At 38.8% G+C, this 17,586-nt stretch overlaps 1 long non-coding RNA gene across 1 annotated transcript in view; it reads left to right on the forward strand.

The window, feature by feature from the left end:
* LOC103877884 overlaps positions 1–17,187 on the forward strand; it is a 305,800-nt gene extending 288,613 nt beyond the window's left edge. Inside the window, exon 8 of the long non-coding RNA XR_004177359.1 lies at positions 16,965–17,187. This is a non-coding gene — a long non-coding RNA (uncharacterized LOC103877884). The remainder of the gene's footprint in view (positions 1–16,964) is intronic.
* The last annotated feature ends 399 nt before the right edge of the window (positions 17,188–17,586 follow it).

Raw genomic sequence — 17,586 nt, forward strand, 5'->3', positions numbered from 1 at the left:
ATCATGAAGACCCTCGTCAGATGTCCACTAAGTCCTGAGGGCTCGGTGCCATGAACACAGGGGACCCAAAAGGACAACAATGTTTGATGTTGTTAAGCCCCAAATGGGTAAGTTGCTGTGTAACGATAACTTGACTGACAAAACAATGAACTAATTAATTCCATTGCTTGGTCACACTTGGATTGGAATACTTGGGACTGATAGCATTTTCCAGGAAGGAATAGAGTTCAACAGAACCCTGACCACTCTGGCTTATAGATTGTCAAGTTGGTGAGAAAATCAATGATTTTGGTCACAAAATCAGGGGGTTCCAGGAGTTAAGAAAAGTCAGCACTATTTTCCACTGTTCAGGCAGTTGTTATATAACAGATAACTCACAGCAGTTGTTTCAAATCCTCTCTATTTTTCATAAATGCCAGACCATCCAGCCTTACTCTCAGCTGACAGCTGTTTCCTCAACCAAGAACATCAAGACCAAAGAGCTCAAGGTCTCTCATCTCCAAACACTCTGAATCTCTACTACCTCTCTGCCCTGCATTCCAGGCCCCCTCCTGGCCCACATAACCCCTGGAACAATGGCCTTAGTTTCCTGTCTTACCCCTCTAGTGATTCTCACTCTTTTCCATCTTTAAGTGTCTCCATCTCTTCTGGGTTTTGCCCTAAACCTATGACAAGCTGGTTCTCCTTTATTCCAAAAACTTCCCCCCACTTTGTTTCATTATCAAAGTACTGGCTGGCTCTTTCTTTCTCTTCATTGTCAAACATTGAGTCTCCACGTGTGTGTACCTTTCACATTCTTTCTGTCCATCCTTCCCTGACCATTGCACATTAGCCTCTGCCTTCAACACTATCCTGGAGTCACATGCAGCCTCCTGAAGGTCTCATCCAAAGGCCTCTTCTGTATCAGCACAGTTGGATATTACAGACCCAGCCTCCTTTGCCATCCTCTCTTCCCTTGGCTTCCATGTTGCTGCCCAATGGTCATTCCAGCCACTTTTTCTCCTGCTTTCCCCCGTGCCTCTTTCACCAGTTCATTATCTCCACACCCTATGAATTTAGATCTTCAGTTAAATTTTATCTTTGACCGTCTTCTCTTTTCTATTTCTCTCAGTCATTTCATTCACATCACTACTATGGTAAAGTACAAGTTCTAGGGAGATGACTCCAGAATTGAGTTTTCCGACTCATGCCTCTCCATCATCTCAGGCTTAGCATATTTGTGCCTGCCTCTTCTGCCTCCTTCTTGCCCCCAGGTCTGAAACCTCAGCATCAGTTTTGACGTTTTGTTGATCACTCACCACATCCTAGTCCATTTCTATAGCTTACTGATAACCTCTGCAATATTCTTCCCATTTCTCCCACCATTATTCAAACTGTCTGTTGCCCACTGCTGCCATCAGAGATCAAGACTTCATTACCTCTTATTTGGACTGAGCAAAGCAAATTTATTCCTCACCTTATTCACCCACAACCACGCCCCAATCTAACTTTCTATCATTATCTATATATTGTTCTCATAAAAATACCTACCTTAAGTTTTCAAAAAATCTAGTTTTAGTCTTATTAAAGCCCTCCCTTGCTTTTTATCTTTACCCTTTCACCAATGTTGTTCCCCATGGCTGGAGTGCCCTTTCTTCCTCCTTTAAATCTTAAACACCCCATATTAAATGCGAATCCCTCCTTGAAGCTTTTCTTAGTTTCCTCCCTTAAAATGCCAGCACTTCCTCCATTAACTCTCCCTGCACTTTATTTTTACCTTATTCATAGCACTTTTATTCTGGCTCATAATGTAATCAAAGAGATCATGTGTACAATATATGCAGAGAAATTCTGCTTTCTCTTTTTCTTTTTTCTTTTTTTTGACAGAGTTTTGCTCTTGTTGCCCAGACTGGAGTGCAATGGTGCTATCTCAGCTCACTGCAACCTCTGCCTCCCGGGTTCAAGCAATTCTCCTGCCTCAGCCTCCCAAGTAGCTGGGATTATAGGCTCCCACCACCATACCCAGCTAATTTGCATTTTTAGTAGAGATGGAGTTTCACCATGTTGTACAGGCTGCCTCCCGGGTTCAAGCAATTCTCCTGCCTCAGCCTCCCAAATAGCTGGGATTATAGGCTCCCACCACCACACCCAGCTAATTTGCATTTTTAGTAGAGATGGAGTTTCACCATGTTGTACAGGCTGCCTCCCGGGTTCAAGCAATTCTCCTGCCTCAGCCTCCCAAGTAGCTGGGATTATAGGCTCCCACCACCACACCCAACTAATTTGCATTTTTAGTAGAGATGGAGTTTCACCATGTTGTACAGGCTGGTCTTGAACTCCTAACTTCAAATAATCTGCCCACCTCGGCCTCCCAAAGTGCTGGGATTAGAGGCGTGAGCCACCGCGCCTGGCCAAAATTCTGCTTTCTATCATTTCTGTCCTTGGGATTCTTTGGCCTAGATACAACATGCCAGCATCCAGTAGACAACTTTCAGGCTGCTGCTTTGCAACGGACATCTGCTGAGGATCCTCCACAGCTACCCCTCTCCTTCTGGTAATAGCACCTCTCTCTTACTTTAGGAATTATCTCTGCCCTACTTCATGTGTTTTTCTGTGGTGTTGTCAAAGCGCCCCCAGCATCTCCTAGCCAAAAAAGTGGGCACATTAGAATGTCTGTCCCTGGATAACTTGAATGTTATACAAAGTAACAAAAGAAAAGTAAAAAAATATAGCTCACTGGTATCTCCTGAAGAGAATGAACTTAATTTCTGCCACAAAGGTCCCAGGTGCTGCCTAAATTCCTATTCTTTTCAAAGTTCTTTCTTTGATTCTGAGCCAGCCAATTTTTAACCAATACATTTCTTTCTTTGCTTAAATTAGCCAGCATTTTCTCTGTTGTTTACAACCCAAGAAGTCTGACTTATATACTATTGCATCCTCAAGTGTAATAAATTCTCATATAGCATGTGTCTAGATTTGCAGTCATGGTAAATATGTTCTTCTGTGCCCTGGTCTATTTTAGAGACTTGCATTGAAAGAGGTTTTATTTATCTTTTATATCAAGTGGCATCTAGGTCAGGCTTGGAGTGGGACATACATTCCATAAGTGTTAGGAATTTAATGAACTTGAATGACTTTGCACGGAGCAGATCAGACGATAGATGTGGAAAGGTAAGAATTACAAATCAGAGTCAGTGAATGTCTGAAACCGGGGTAGAGACCTAGGGCTACAGCTATCAAGCATGGGAATCAGCAAACACACTCAGGTACCTGGCAGGGACCTGGCACTAGATCTACACCTACGTGAACAGGACAGAAGCCTGGGCATCTGACTCAGCTACAGTGCTGACAGAGACAGCTGTTTCTGTCCAAGTACATTTCTAAGGGTCATGGTTGTAACTTTTCACTGATTAGTCAGTAGTGAAGCTGAAGTATGGGCTGTCTTGTTTGGCAGGTGGGGCATACTGACTAGAGGTCAGAGATTGCTCTGAAGTCCAGCAGTTAACTACTGACTAGTTATTGAAAGCGTAATTCAGGGATCAAGATTAAGGGCTTTGGAAGGAGGTTGGTAAGAGGCAAAGGGGTGGAGAAACAAAAATTTACAAGCAGCAAGGATAACAATGCTGAACTAACATGCTGTTTGACCAGAGAAGTTCACCAATTTCTGTCTGAGTTTGATTTAATCCTGTAAGTATGAAGGAGGCTGGACCTACAGGTGGCCTCAGCTGTGAGCAAGAAAGGAGGAAGGGAGAGGCTGGGAGCAAGGCTGGGTCAAATGAGGGCTTCATTGTGGTGGCTCTTTTCTTGTTTCCTGAGGTCAGTTGTTTTAATTGACGTGTGAATAACTTTTGAAGTTAGTCTGTATTTTAAGACCTATTCAGGGAGCATGTTATAGACTTAATACTAAGTGTTATTGTAACAGAAGTTTCCACTGAGAATAAAATATTTCTAAGATGCAGGCAAATGGTACATTTACATTAATTCATATTCTGAAGCAACCAGACTTCAAAATGTATCTTTTGTTTTATATATTTTGAGGCTATGTTGTTAGGTGCATACAAGTTTATAATTACCGTATCTTACTGGCAAATTGTTCCATTTTTTATTAATCATGGGCTTTATTCATCCCTTAAAATTATTTTTGCCTTAACATTCTTTTTTTTTCGGTTGCTAATGTAGTTGTGGAACTTTCTTTTGATTCATGACTGTTTGGTGTAATTTATTATGTTATCTTACTGTCAGCCTGTCTGTATCATTATGTTTTAAGCATGTATTTTATAAATAGTATGCAGCTAATTTTTAAAATTCCAAACTGTCATTCTCAATTGACATTTATCAACAAGTATGTATTTCATTTACACCGAATGTAATAACTGATATATATGAATTTATCTCCATCATCTTATTTTGTGCTTAGTATATTTTTCTTCCTTTCTGACTTAATTTTCATTGATTTTTAGATCATTTTGTTCCTCTACAGTTTGACGGTTATTTTTATTTCCTTAAAATGCTACCCTTAATATTTGTACATGCATATATGATCAAAAATGTGTTTACCTTCCTGCCAGAAAAATACAAAGTTCTTAGAAAGTTCTGATTCTAGTAACTCTCCTCTGTCTTATATTATTGTCCAATATTTACTTTTTTATTTTAAAAATTTTGTTTTTAATTGACACACAATTATCCTAACACTTAGGATACAGTGTGATGTTGCCATGTATGTGTAGTATACACTGTGTAATAATCAATAATCAAATCAAGGTATATAGCATATTCATCTGCTCATACATTTATCATTTCTTTGTGGTAAGAACATTCAAAATTTTCTCTTCTACCTATTTGGAAATTTACAAACTAATATTGTTAATTATTGTCAATCTACTGTGCAATAAAACACCAGAACTTATTTCTCCTATCTTACTGTAACTTTGTACCTGTGGACCAATTTTGCCCACTCCCTTCTTCCCTCCACCCCTCCCCAGCCTCTGGCAATCACTATTCTACTCTCTATTTCTACGAGATCAACTTTTTTAGATTTCACAAAAAGTAGGGCATTTATCTTTCTGTGGCTGGCTTATTTTACTTAACATAACATCATTCAGTTTCATCCATGTTGCCACAAATAGCAGAATTTCATTATTTTTATGGCTGAATAGTATTCCACTATATATACATACCACATTTTATCTGTTTATATGTTGATGGACACTTAGATTGATTTTATATCCTGACTATGGTAAATAGTTCTGTAGTAAACGTGGAAGTGCAGCTATCTTTTTGATACACAGATTTTATTTCCTTTAAATATATACCCAGTAGTGAGGTTGCTGAATCATACAGTAGTTCTATTTTTAGTTTTTTAAGAAACCTCCGTAGTGTTACATAATGGCTGTACTAATTCACTTTCGATTAACAGTGTATAAGAGTTCTCTTTCTCCACATCCACATCAGCACTTGTTATTTTTTTGCCTTTTTGGTAATAGCCATTCTAATTAGAGTGCAATAATATCTCATTGTGGTTTTGATTTGCATTACCTTAATGATTAGTGATATTGAGCTTTTTTTTTTTCACATACCTGTGGCCATTTGTACATCATCTTTTAAGAAATGTCTTTCCAGTTCTTTTGCCTATATTTAGATTATTTGTTTTTATTCCTATTGAGTTGTTTGGATTTCTTATATATTCTGGTTATTAGCCCCTTTTGAAATGCATAGGCTGTAAATATTTTCTCTCATTCTGTAGGTTGTTTCCTTGCTTTGTTGATTGTTTCCTTTGCTGTGCAGAAACTTTTTAGTTTGATGTACTGCAATTTGTCTACTTTTGCTTTTGTTGCCTATGCTTTTGAGGTCTTATCCAAAAACTCCTTGCCTGTACCAATGTCGTGAAGCATTTCGTTATGCTTTCTTCTAGTAGTTTTATAATTTTTGGTCTTACATTTAAGGCTTTAATCCATTTTGAGGGTTTTCTTTATGTGGTGACAGGTAAGGATCTAGTGTTTTTCTTCTGTGTGTAGATATCCAATTTCCTTGGCATTACTTATTGAAGAGATTATTCTTTCTCTAATTTGTGTTTTTAACACTTTTGTTGAAAATAAGTTGGATATAAGTGTGTGGATTTATTTCTATGTTCTCTTTGCTGTTCCATGAGGCTATATGTCTATTTTTGTGTCAATACTATGCTCTATTTTTTTGGTTACTATAGATTTGTAGTATATTTTGAAGTCAGGTAATGTGATGCCTCAGAAGAACTTTCATGGATCGCGAGGTCAGGAAATCAAGACCATCTGGCTAATATGGTAAAACCCCGTCTCTACTAAAAACACAAAAAATCAGCCAGGCGTGGTGGCGGGCACCTGTAGTCCCAGCTACTCTGGAGGCTGAGGCAGGAGAATGGTGTGAACCCGGGAGGTGGAGCTTGCAGTGAGCTGAGATCATGCAGCTGTATTCCAGCCTGGGCAACAGAGCGAGACTCTATCAAAGGAGAAGGAGAAGGAGAAGGAGAAGAGGAACAGGAGGAAGAGGAGGAAAAGGAAGAAAGAAGAAGAAGAAAAAGTAAGGTTTTGTTCTTTTTGTTCAAATTGCTTTGGCTATTTGGGGACTTCTGTGGTTCCACACAAATTCTAGAGTGGTTTTTTCTATTTCTGTGAAGAATGTCATTGGTATTTTTGATAGCAATTGCATTGCATCTATAGATGACCTTGTGCAGTATGGATATTTTAACAATATTATTTCTTCCAATCCTTTAACACAGGATATCTTTTCATTTATTTGTGTCCTCTTCAATTTCTTGTATGAGTGTTTTATGCTTTTCCTCATAGAGATATTTCACCTTTTGGTTAAATTTATTCCTAGGTATCTTAAATTTTTTCATAGCTACTGTAGATGAGATTGCTTTCTTTTTTAGACACTTTGCTATTGGTGTATGGAAATACTACTGATTTCCATATGTTGATTTTGTATCCTGAAACTACTGAATTTTTTATTGGTGCTAACAGTTCTTTTAATGGAATCTAAATGGTGTATATGTATTGTAATTCTTAAACAAGTGATTAGAAACAGCAGAAAACTCATTATTTAAATAAATACAAGTTGAACATTTACATAATAATTCTGTACTTTTTCTTATATATTTTCCATTTTATACTTTTTTTTTATTATTATGCCAGATGGGAGGAATTCACCGAGACTTTCTCTCTTTGCAAATGTTCTTTTTGTTACCTGACCATAATCGGTAAATAACAAATGAAACTCAGTCAAATTGTGTATTTGATTTATTAGTCCAGGTGGCTTCTTTTTAAAGGAAAATAGACATGTTGTCAGTGATCTATGGGGGTAAAAAGAACATTTCAGTGGTTACTTTAAGATTCACTTTCTTCTTTTTTCCTTCCTGCCTTCCTTCCTTGCTTCCTTCCTTTTTTCCTTCCTTTCTTCCCCACTCCCTCTTTCTCTCTCTCTCTTTCTTTTCGTTGTCTTTGATTGTAGACGTGGTTTACTTTTTGTTTAAAAATACAAAACAATAAACCCTTGTGCATGTAGGGCTGGTTGATTTCCCATTTTACTCTTTAATTTGGTAAAACTACTTTAAATATACTAAAATACTTAGTATTCTAGCTGCTACAAAGAAGAATATAGCAGTGAAATGTTCAGATAAAAGTTCAGGAAAATGGAAAAGATATCACAAAGTATGCCAATTATATAGGAAGTGTGTTATATGGTAATTGAGCAAGGACACCCTGCTCTCTTATTCTCTATATTTATTCCATTACTGAGACTCCATCACATAACCTCATAAATCCATTTTTGACTCGTTTTTCCCTTTTTTTGTCCATGATCAGTATCTTGCTTAAGATCATCATCATTTCTCTTCCGGATCCACATTTGCTGCCTTTTCACCTCCTCTCACATTGTCATCAGTGTGACCTGACCCAAAACACACCTGACCAAGTCACACTCCTGCTTAAAATCTCTTGTTACCTTAGCCATTTTTATGTATTGAATATTTGTCACACAGTGGTTGCTAAATGTGTGTTTTTAAAAATGAGACAAAGAAGAGAAAGGAAAATGAGAAACAATGGAAAGATCAGTATATTTATTCATTTGATAAATATTTAAACTCTCACTATGTGCCAGGCACTGGGCTTGGTGTTCACAATTGTGAACAAAACATACCAGGCTCCTGTCTGCAAAGATTTTTCAGTGTCATTAATTCAGCCCACATAATTAAATAGCTAAAATTTTACCCGGCATTTACTATTTATCAGGTATTATGCTAAGTCCTTTACTGAAAGGATCTCATTTAGTCTTCACAACCATGCCAACGAACTTGGCACTCTTAATTATTCTCATTTTATTCAAGAGAAAATGGAGGTTTGTCAAAGTTAAGACTAATAAGAGATGGAGCCAGGATTAGAAGCTAGATTGACTTCAGAGCTCTTTCCTAATTGAATCTTCAACGTACAGCCATTATCCTGTTAGGGAAACAGACCAACCATTCCTGAAGTGATGGAGTAACAACATAAAGCAGAGGTATCACCAAATAGCTAGCTGCATAGAACCGTCTTCCAGAGTCAGCCACGACCACCACCTGCACTGGACTTTTGGAGGACTCCAAACTCCTGGTACATAGTAATAGGGTGATTCATTTCTCTGCCCCTCAGCTCTCTGCCTAAAGCATGTTGACAAAATTTGTTCTCATTCTAGGATTTTCAGATCAGGAATTCATCCCACTACCTATTTTCTATGCTTTTAAAAAATCATTTTAGTTTCTGGTCTTAAAAGCCTCATTATATTTGTTGTAAGTTTGTACTCTTCAAAAGTAACACTATGATCTTTAATATTTTCATGGTTTTTAAAATGTTTTAATAGTCATTATTCATCATTTTTACTTATTATTAATGAAAGTTTTTAAATAATCTTTTAATTAAACTTTTAAAGGTATTTTGACTTTCTACTTTTCCATTTTTCTGAGTTTATTTTCACTCTCTTCAACTATCCCTAACTTCACTTAATTGTGTTCTCTTAATTGAGGTAACCAATTAAATCTGGTTAAATTGTGTGCCTTTGTAAGACTTGTAATATCAACTGTTGCATAAATAAGGAGGCATGAGTTCTGGGACCATGAGTCCCAGAACATGCTTTGGGAGATGGTTTATGGTGAGCCAATTCAGAAGGCAGAGAGCAGTGTAGGCTGGCCTGAACAGGACTTGGTGTGTAAGGTAGGGAAATGTTGATTCCTGAGAAGGTATAACAGGAAGCCAGGCTGTAGACTAAGTTCTTTCCCCAACTGCCTTTGTGACCTTTGGCAGATCTCTTCTCTGCTCTTCTTAGCAGCAGCAGGAAGGGGCTAAAATAAATCATTTCCAAATGGATCCTTCCAGCTCTTGTATTGTATGTGCCCTCTGATTCAGATGGTAGTGGATTAGGAGAACAAAGCAGCGCCTTTTGATGGAGCCATATTAAACTGGCGTATCGAATTATCAAAACACTGCTTTTTATTACTTAGTGATGTCTACAGAAGAAATCCCTGACATATCCTCTATGCTATGAGTAAGCCCTGCCCTGTCTCTCATCCTGTGAGCCCCATCATTTTGGGGCCTTGGCACCAAAATGTCAATATCAAAATAGTATGAGCCCTTTGGAAAATGCCAAGGCTTATAGTTCTATAGAACTGGGTTTGGATTCCAGGCTCAGTTGTTTACTTATCACTTGGCCATGTGGCCTTGGGAATAAAAGTTTGCAGCCTCCATTTCCTTATCTGTGAAACTAAATTATAATATGAACTCTGAAGATGTTGTTAGATTTAGAAATGAAATGTATAAAGAGCCAATGTATGCCTTATCTTATAGGGAAAGGAAGTAAAGCTTAAAGTAGTCTAATGCTCTCAAAATAATTTCCTAAAATAGAAAATAAGCTGTGTTTCACTATAAAGATTTTACAAAATGTTTTACATGTTGGGAGAATCTTGAGTTTCCGATGGGCTAATGGCCCGATGGACTGGGAAGAGATCAAGGGCTCAAGTGGGAAGAAAAAGCAGAGATTAGACATTCAGACAGTCTGAACATGTACTGTACCACTTATCAGATGTACAAACAGCAGGGAATGTTTATGAAAAACAAGCCCCCATGTCTCTCATACTCCTATCCCTAGACCAGAGCCTTCGGTTCTGAGTCAGAGCATTTAGCAGTGATATTGCTCAACAGAGACATGTACTACTGTGATGCAGCAAAATTGCTCTCTGAGCTCTGTGGCATCTTGGCCTTGTGTGGCTGAGAGAAGTCTCAGAAAGTCTTATTTGTTGTTCTAAGTAGTAATCAAATTGGCTAAAAGGCCCAAAGATGAAGTATATGTTGTTCCAACAGGAAGTTTTGAAACACTTGGTAAACTTTTTGAGGAATAAGACAATCTTGCAAAATTGGGCTGTCTGGTTGCTGATTCCCAAGGCAGAACAAAGAAAGAGAGTGCTGGGATATGTATGTATGTTGTAGAGAGGGTGGGTGAAAACTGGCTGGATGATGATAATGGTAATGGTGATAATGATGGTGATGGTAATGATGGCGATAATGAAAATTTTTGCAGAATCACAAGGGGAAAGAATGCATTTAAGTTCTAGAAAATTGTCTCAATTTTCTTGCTACTATTTGATATAGTTCTTTACTCTCAGGAGAAAGTTTTGCCTAGGCGATTATCTCACTTTGAGTTTTCAAAGTGGAAATTGAATTGGGAAAAGTGCTGTGGCTCACAGAGGATGGATCAGCCAACTCTGCTGTGACAATTATTTAAAAATCTTCATAGAATACGTAATACCTCAACTGGTTCCTTAAAAATGAAGGTAATTTAGGAAGTAAAGAGGGGAGAGATTTTATTTTGTGCAAACTTGTAAAAAAGGCATAGAACCATAAATTGAAATGGAATAGAGTCATAGGCCTAATCTGAACTGGAATTTCACAAGAAGACAATGAAGGCAGAAAATTAAGATATGGGATAGAGTGAAAGTAGACAGGTAAATCTAGAAAGGCACTTAGATGCCAGCTGTGATGCCGAGCTGGAGAGTTTGGATTTTATCTGTAAAATCTAGGATGGTCAAGAAGAAGTGTAGTTTGCATTTCATTTTACTTTATTAACCTGGGATAGGACGTAGTGACTTTGTTTTTAAAATATAACTTTGATGGAAGAAAGATGTTTAATCAATTGCACTGGGGACTAGTGGCCGGAAGACCATTTTGTAAGCTATTGCATCCCTTCAAGTTAACAGTCTGGTCCTAAAAGAAGAGAGAAGCAATGGAGTCAGACAAAAGGAGCTAGAGTCCAGTCTTCTTGCTGAGATGGAATAGTGTACACTAGATGACAGATCAGACCTAAGGATTTGGAATAAAATAGAGAATCTGATGGCCAGTGATGATGAGCATTTTTTCATGTGTCTGTTGGCTGTATGAATGTCTTCTTTTGAGAAATGTCTGTTCATATCCTTTGCCCACTTTTTGATGGGGTTGTTTGTTTTTTTCTTGTAAATTTGTTTGAGTTCTTTGTAGGTTCTGGATATTAGCCCTTTGTCAGATGAGTAGATTGCAAAAATTTTCTCCCATTCTGTAGGTTGCCTGTTCACTCTGATGGTAGTTTCTTTTGCTGTGCAGAAGCTCTTTAGTTTAATGAGATCCCATTTGTCAATTTTGGCTTTTGCTGCCGTTGCTTTTGGTGTTTTAGACGTGAAGTCTTTGCCCATGCCTATGTCCTGAATGGTACTACCTAGGTTTTCCTCTAGGGTTTTTATGGTATTAGGTCTAACATTTAAGTCTCTAATCCATCTTGAATTAATTTTCATATAAGGAGTAAGGAAAGGATCCAGTTTCAGCTTTCTACTTATGGCTAGCCAATTTTCCCAGCACCATTTATTAAATAGGGAATCCTTTCCCCATTTCTTGTTTCTCTCAGGTTTGTCAAAGATCAGATGGCTGTAGATGTGTGGTATTATTTCTGAGGACTCTGTTCTGTTCCATTGGTCTGTATCTCTGTTTCAAAACCACAATGAGATACCATCTCACACCAGTTAGAATGGCGATCATTAAAAAGTCAGGAAACAACAGGTGCTGGAGAGGATGTGGAGAAATAGGAACACTTTTACACTGTTGGTGGGACTGTAAACTAGTTCAACCATTATGGAAAACAGTATGGCGATTCCTCAGGGATCTAGAACTAGATGTACCATATGACCCAGCCATCCCATTACTGGGTATATACCCAAAGGATTATAAATTATGCTGCTATAAAGACACATGCACACGTATGTTTATTGCAGCACTATTCACAATAGCAAAGACTTGGAATCAACCCAAATGTCCATCAGTGACAGACTGGATTAAGAAAATGTGGCACATATACACCATGGAATACTATGCAGCCATAAAAAAGGATGAGTTTGTGTCCTTTGTAGGGACATGGATGCAGCTGGAAACCATCATTCTTAGCAAACTATCACAAGAACAGAAAACCAAACACCGCATGTTCTCACTCATAGGTGGGAACTGAACAATGAGATCACTTGGACTCAGGAAGGGGAACATCACACACCGGGGCCTATCATGGGGAGGGGGGAGAGGGGAGGGATTGCATTGGGAGTTATACCTGATGTAAATGACGAGTTAATGGGTGCAGCACACCAACATGGCACAAGTATACATATGTAACAAACCTGCACGTTATGCACATGTACCCTACAACTTAAAGTATAATAATAAATAAAAAAAAAAAAAATAGAGAATCTGTTGATGGCACCCAGGCTTCTCCTTTTGAAGGCAGGATACATGGCGACACCATGAATAGATGCAAAAACTAACCTCATTTCTTTCTACATAAGTATTCTATTTACATGCTTTTGCTTATTCAAGCAGAAAAGAGACTTATATGCCTGCTTTTTAAAATATGGGCCAAGATGTTTTGCTTCAAGAGGATAAGGTAAGATCTGGTTCCAGCCTGCTCAGCTCATGTGCCACAGACCACTCACTGCTTATCAAAATTCATGGCCTCCTCTACTTCCTGGGCACACAACTAGACTGCATGTTCTGGCTTCTGTTACAGTAAGGACTGGCCCTGTGGTTGAGTTCCAGTCACTGGAATGTGAGCAGAAACGATGTGCACTGATTGGAAGCTTGACCATAAACTCCATGAGGCATTCCTCCATGCTCTGCTTTCTCCTCTGGCTTCTTGGAATGGAGATAACCTCTGGGACATTAATCAAAGCCACAAAGTAAAGATGACAGAACCTCCAATAGTCTGAATCTCTGCGTGACTATGCAGAGGAGGCTTTCAGCTGACATGTATTCTTACGCAAATGAAAAATAAGCATCAATTTGAGTCTGTTTATTACAGAGATTATCCTAACTATACATCAATTTCTCCCATTTATTTGTTAATGTAATGAACATTTATTGAGCACTTATTATGCTCCTGGCACTACATTAGATGCTGAGAATGTAGTGTGGAACAAAACATATAAGCTTCTTGCCCTCATAGAGCTTATAGCTTAAGGGATAGCATAAATTTTATGTTTCTGCTCAGTGTGCCTCAATGTACTATTTTATTACATTAAAGTACTATTTGTGTGCTTAAAACTTTCCCTTACTTCATACAACATTGGTTTTTAAAAACATGGCAATTATTACCACCACTTTGAGATAATTCTTATAATCACCAAGAACTAGCAAGGTGCAGAGAGCTGACGTGTGAGCTTTTTCCAAGTTACCTGAGAATTTCATATTTTATCAGTGTAATTGCATAGCTTATAGTTGTCTACAAATATAATTTATGTTATCAACACCAGCATGATACTTGAGCTTATTTTTCATGAATAGAAAAAGCACTATTTTATGATAATAATAATGAGAATTAATAGTCACTTGTATGAACTTTTGCTTGTAAGAAAATATCTTAAAACTAGATATGTTTCTACATTAGTAGATGAGTATATCAGAGTGGAACAAGTTCGTGGAAGGGGGATGTGAAATGGGTAAGTTGCATATAATGAGTTCTGTTTTGGACAGGTTACATTTGTGGTACCCACAACATAAACATTAAGGAGGATCCATGCCTAGTCTCAAGCTGAGTTTTTCAGTTTGGGGTCTATTCATAGGCTGAGAAAGAAAAAAAAAGAATTTGTAGTGAGGAACAGATTAAAAACATAAAAAGAAGGGATTGCTGAAATGGGATGACTTTGAAAGGGATGTGAGAATTAAGCAATAGCGCTTCAGGGAAGGAATTAATGGCAGGGGAGGGTTGGGGGGGTTGGGGAAGAGAGATAACCTTTTCTTTGAGACAGGACAGAAGAGGGAAGAATTGTGTTCGTGCTAATGAATCTAAACGTGGAGCCAGTAAAGCCAAGAGTGTTCTCATTGTGAGGCAGAAAATATAGTACCTCAGAGTTAAGACTCTGGAGTCAGACAGACCTAGGCTCAAATCATGTCAATAGCTGTGTGACTTTTAGCAAGTCTCATTTTCAATATCTGCAAAGTGGTACCAATAATAATATTTATCTAATATCCTGTTGTGAGTATTAAAATACACAATGCAAAATTCCTGATAAGATAGTGTTCAACATTGGCCATTAATAGTACAATATTAGCAAATGGCTAGTAGAAGCTAACCACCAAACGTTTGGAGTTTTACCAGTCCATGCTAATTGAATTTCTTCAGAAACAGCAGCATTGGTAGTCTGTTGGGTGGTGCCATCAGAAGACAAGAGAATGAAGGAATTGCCAGGTCCCAGTGATAATGTGGTTGAAGAAATCATTTGCTTTGGGGTTGGTGTTAAGTCATTCCATGCAGGGGCTGATGGATTGAAAGAATAAGCCTCAATGAAGCCTCAATGAATCTCAATAAGCCTCAATGAATCTCAATGAAGATCTCAATAAGCCTCAATCTCAATAAGCCTCAATCTCAATAAGCCTCAGTGAATCTCAATGAAGATAAAACATTGGTTAAGTGGAGACAGTAAAGGAAGGAAAAAGGTAGGAGACTTAGAGGTTGTAGATGGAGCACTGATGAACAAATGTACCAAGACAGAGATGTCTCAGAGCACCTAAAGTGATGCTCTCTGAAACACAGCAATCTGGAGATTGGGGCAGGGGGCTGGCTGGGAAATACTTAGGGGACTTCACCACATATGAGGTTTCCACAGTGGAAGAAGCATGGGATTTGTGAAACAGCCAAGTGGGAGGCAGCAGATCTGAAAGAAAAACAAGTGAGGCAGAAGCTCATGAGATGGTGAACAGCCACCACCCCGCAAAATAATTCCCTTTTGTGTCAGCCTCAAACCTACAGCAAATGTACCAAAATTATAGTAAGCTTAGCAGGTTTCATTTCTTGTAAGGGCCAAAGAAGAGATAAAAGTGGCCCACATCAGAGACTCTCTACCTGGGTACAGTTAAGAACATCCCAGGGAGCTTTTACAAAATGTCTTATGTGTGGACCCCATCATTGACCAATGGAGTCACAATCTATGGGGATCAAGATCCTTTCTCAGGGTTTTTGAGAAGTTCCTCAGGGATTCTGTTTTGTAGCAAAGGTTACAAACTGTCACTGTAAGGGACTGCAGGGACCCAGGGAACTGAGAAGTAAGGTGGAAACCCTCAGAGGCCACAGGGAGGGAGGAGCACTCAAATGTGAAGTAAGATTGGAGATCTCACCAGATTTACATATATTTCTGAAGGCAGAAAGCATGTGTCCTCTAAGCTATATAAATTTAAATTTTTAGAGGACTGCAGGGGTAGAGTGGAGGTAAAGGCCATTGGCATAGAGGGCCCAGGACATGGGATGGTACCTAAGGAGACATCAGAGGGCAAGGAGAAATTTTCTCTCTCACCAGGAAGAAAAGTCTTGTGGGTTGCTTGGTTAATCTTGCTCCTTTCTTCAACACTCGGTGAGTTCATAGCTGTATTATGAGTGCTGTACTCTTGCATAACAAATGACCACAAATTTAATAGCTTAAAACAACACTCATCTATGATCTAACAGTTCCTGTGGGGCAGGAGTCCATAAATATATATATATATATATATTTTTTTTTTTGAAACGGAGTCTCGCTCTGTTGCCCAGGCTGGAGTGCAGTGGCGTGATCTCGGCTCACTGCAAGCTCCGCCTCCCAGGTTCACACCATTCTCCTGCCTCAGCCTCCCGAGTAGCTGGGACTACAGGTGCCTGCCACCATGCCTGGCTAGTTTTTTGTATTTTTTCAGTAGAGACGGGGTTTCACCATGTTAGCCAGGATGGTCTCGATCTCCTGACCTCGTGATCCGCCCATCTCAGCCTCCCAAAAGGAGTCCATCTTTGTACAGTGTCATTGGGCCTCTCTACTCAGGGTCTCAGAAGACTGCAGTTGAGGTGTTAGCTTGGGCTGCAGTCTTATCTGAGTCTCCATCTCCTGATCCCACTAGTCGTTGGCAGAATTCAGTTCCTGATTAAGTCAGGCCCACCCAGGATAACTTCTCTTTATTAACTTAGGGACTTTAGTCACGTCTGTAAACTACCATCACTTTTGCCACATAACACAGCCTAACATGGGAGGAGGGTGTGGTGCCCCATTATTTTCACAGGTCTTGCTCACTCTCAAGTGGAGGTAATTATACAGGTGTGTACACCAAGAAATGAGGATCTTGGAGATCATCTAAGAATTTTGCCTACCACAATAGCCATGGGTATATTCATTCATTTAACAAGTGTTTATTGAGCACCTACTATCTACAAGGCATTATGATGATATATTTGAAGGCAGTAAATGCTGTGAAAAAATAGAGCAGAGTAGGCAGGATTTGGATGGTAGGGGGTGACATGGGAAGTTGCTGTTTTAAGTGGGGTGTCAAGTGTTGGCTTCATGGAGAAGGTAACATGTAGGAAAGACTCCATACGATAACCGCAGCTTTCCCTTTTCCTGTATCCAGAATTCTTTTGATGTTTTTCTCAGTTGATTGTCGCTTAATGTTTAATCTTTGTTTTTGCAGAAATAATGAAGCAAAGGAAATTCTACATTGGATCTATTACATGTGAATTAAGACTCTCTAAATCATAGTGATCCAGAAGGCAAAATCTTACAACCAAAAGAAAACCAGAGAAACTGCGGATATTTCAAAGTAGCCCCAAATACAGAAAGCCCAGGTGCAGTAGCTCACGCCTATAATCCCAACATTTTGAGAAGCCAAGATGGGAGGATTTCTTGAGCCCAGGAGATTGAGACTAGCCAGAGCAACATAGTGAGATCCCATCTCTACAAAAAATATAAAATTAGCCAGTCATGGTGGTGCACACCTGTAGTCCCAGCTACGAAGGAGGCTGAAATGGGAGGATTGCTTGAGCCCAGGAGGTTGAGACTTCAGTAGCTGTGATCACGCCAGTGCACTCCAACCTGGGTGATAGAGTAAGACCCTGTCTCAAACATAAATAAAAACAAAAAGCAACCACTACCAAAATGCAGAAGTCTGCTAAGCAAAAAAGAATACAACACTCTCATACTGTGATCCTATAAATAAATCAGTATGGTATTGGGCCTGTCCAAAGCACGTGGCTTATTGATTGATTCATTTATTCACTCACTCATTTCATATGACAGACTCTGAACTTATGTGT

This window comes from Papio anubis, chromosome 12 (genome assembly GCF_008728515.1).
Source record: "Papio anubis isolate 15944 chromosome 12, Panubis1.0, whole genome shotgun sequence".
NCBI lineage: Eukaryota > Metazoa > Chordata > Mammalia > Primates > Cercopithecidae > Papio > Papio anubis.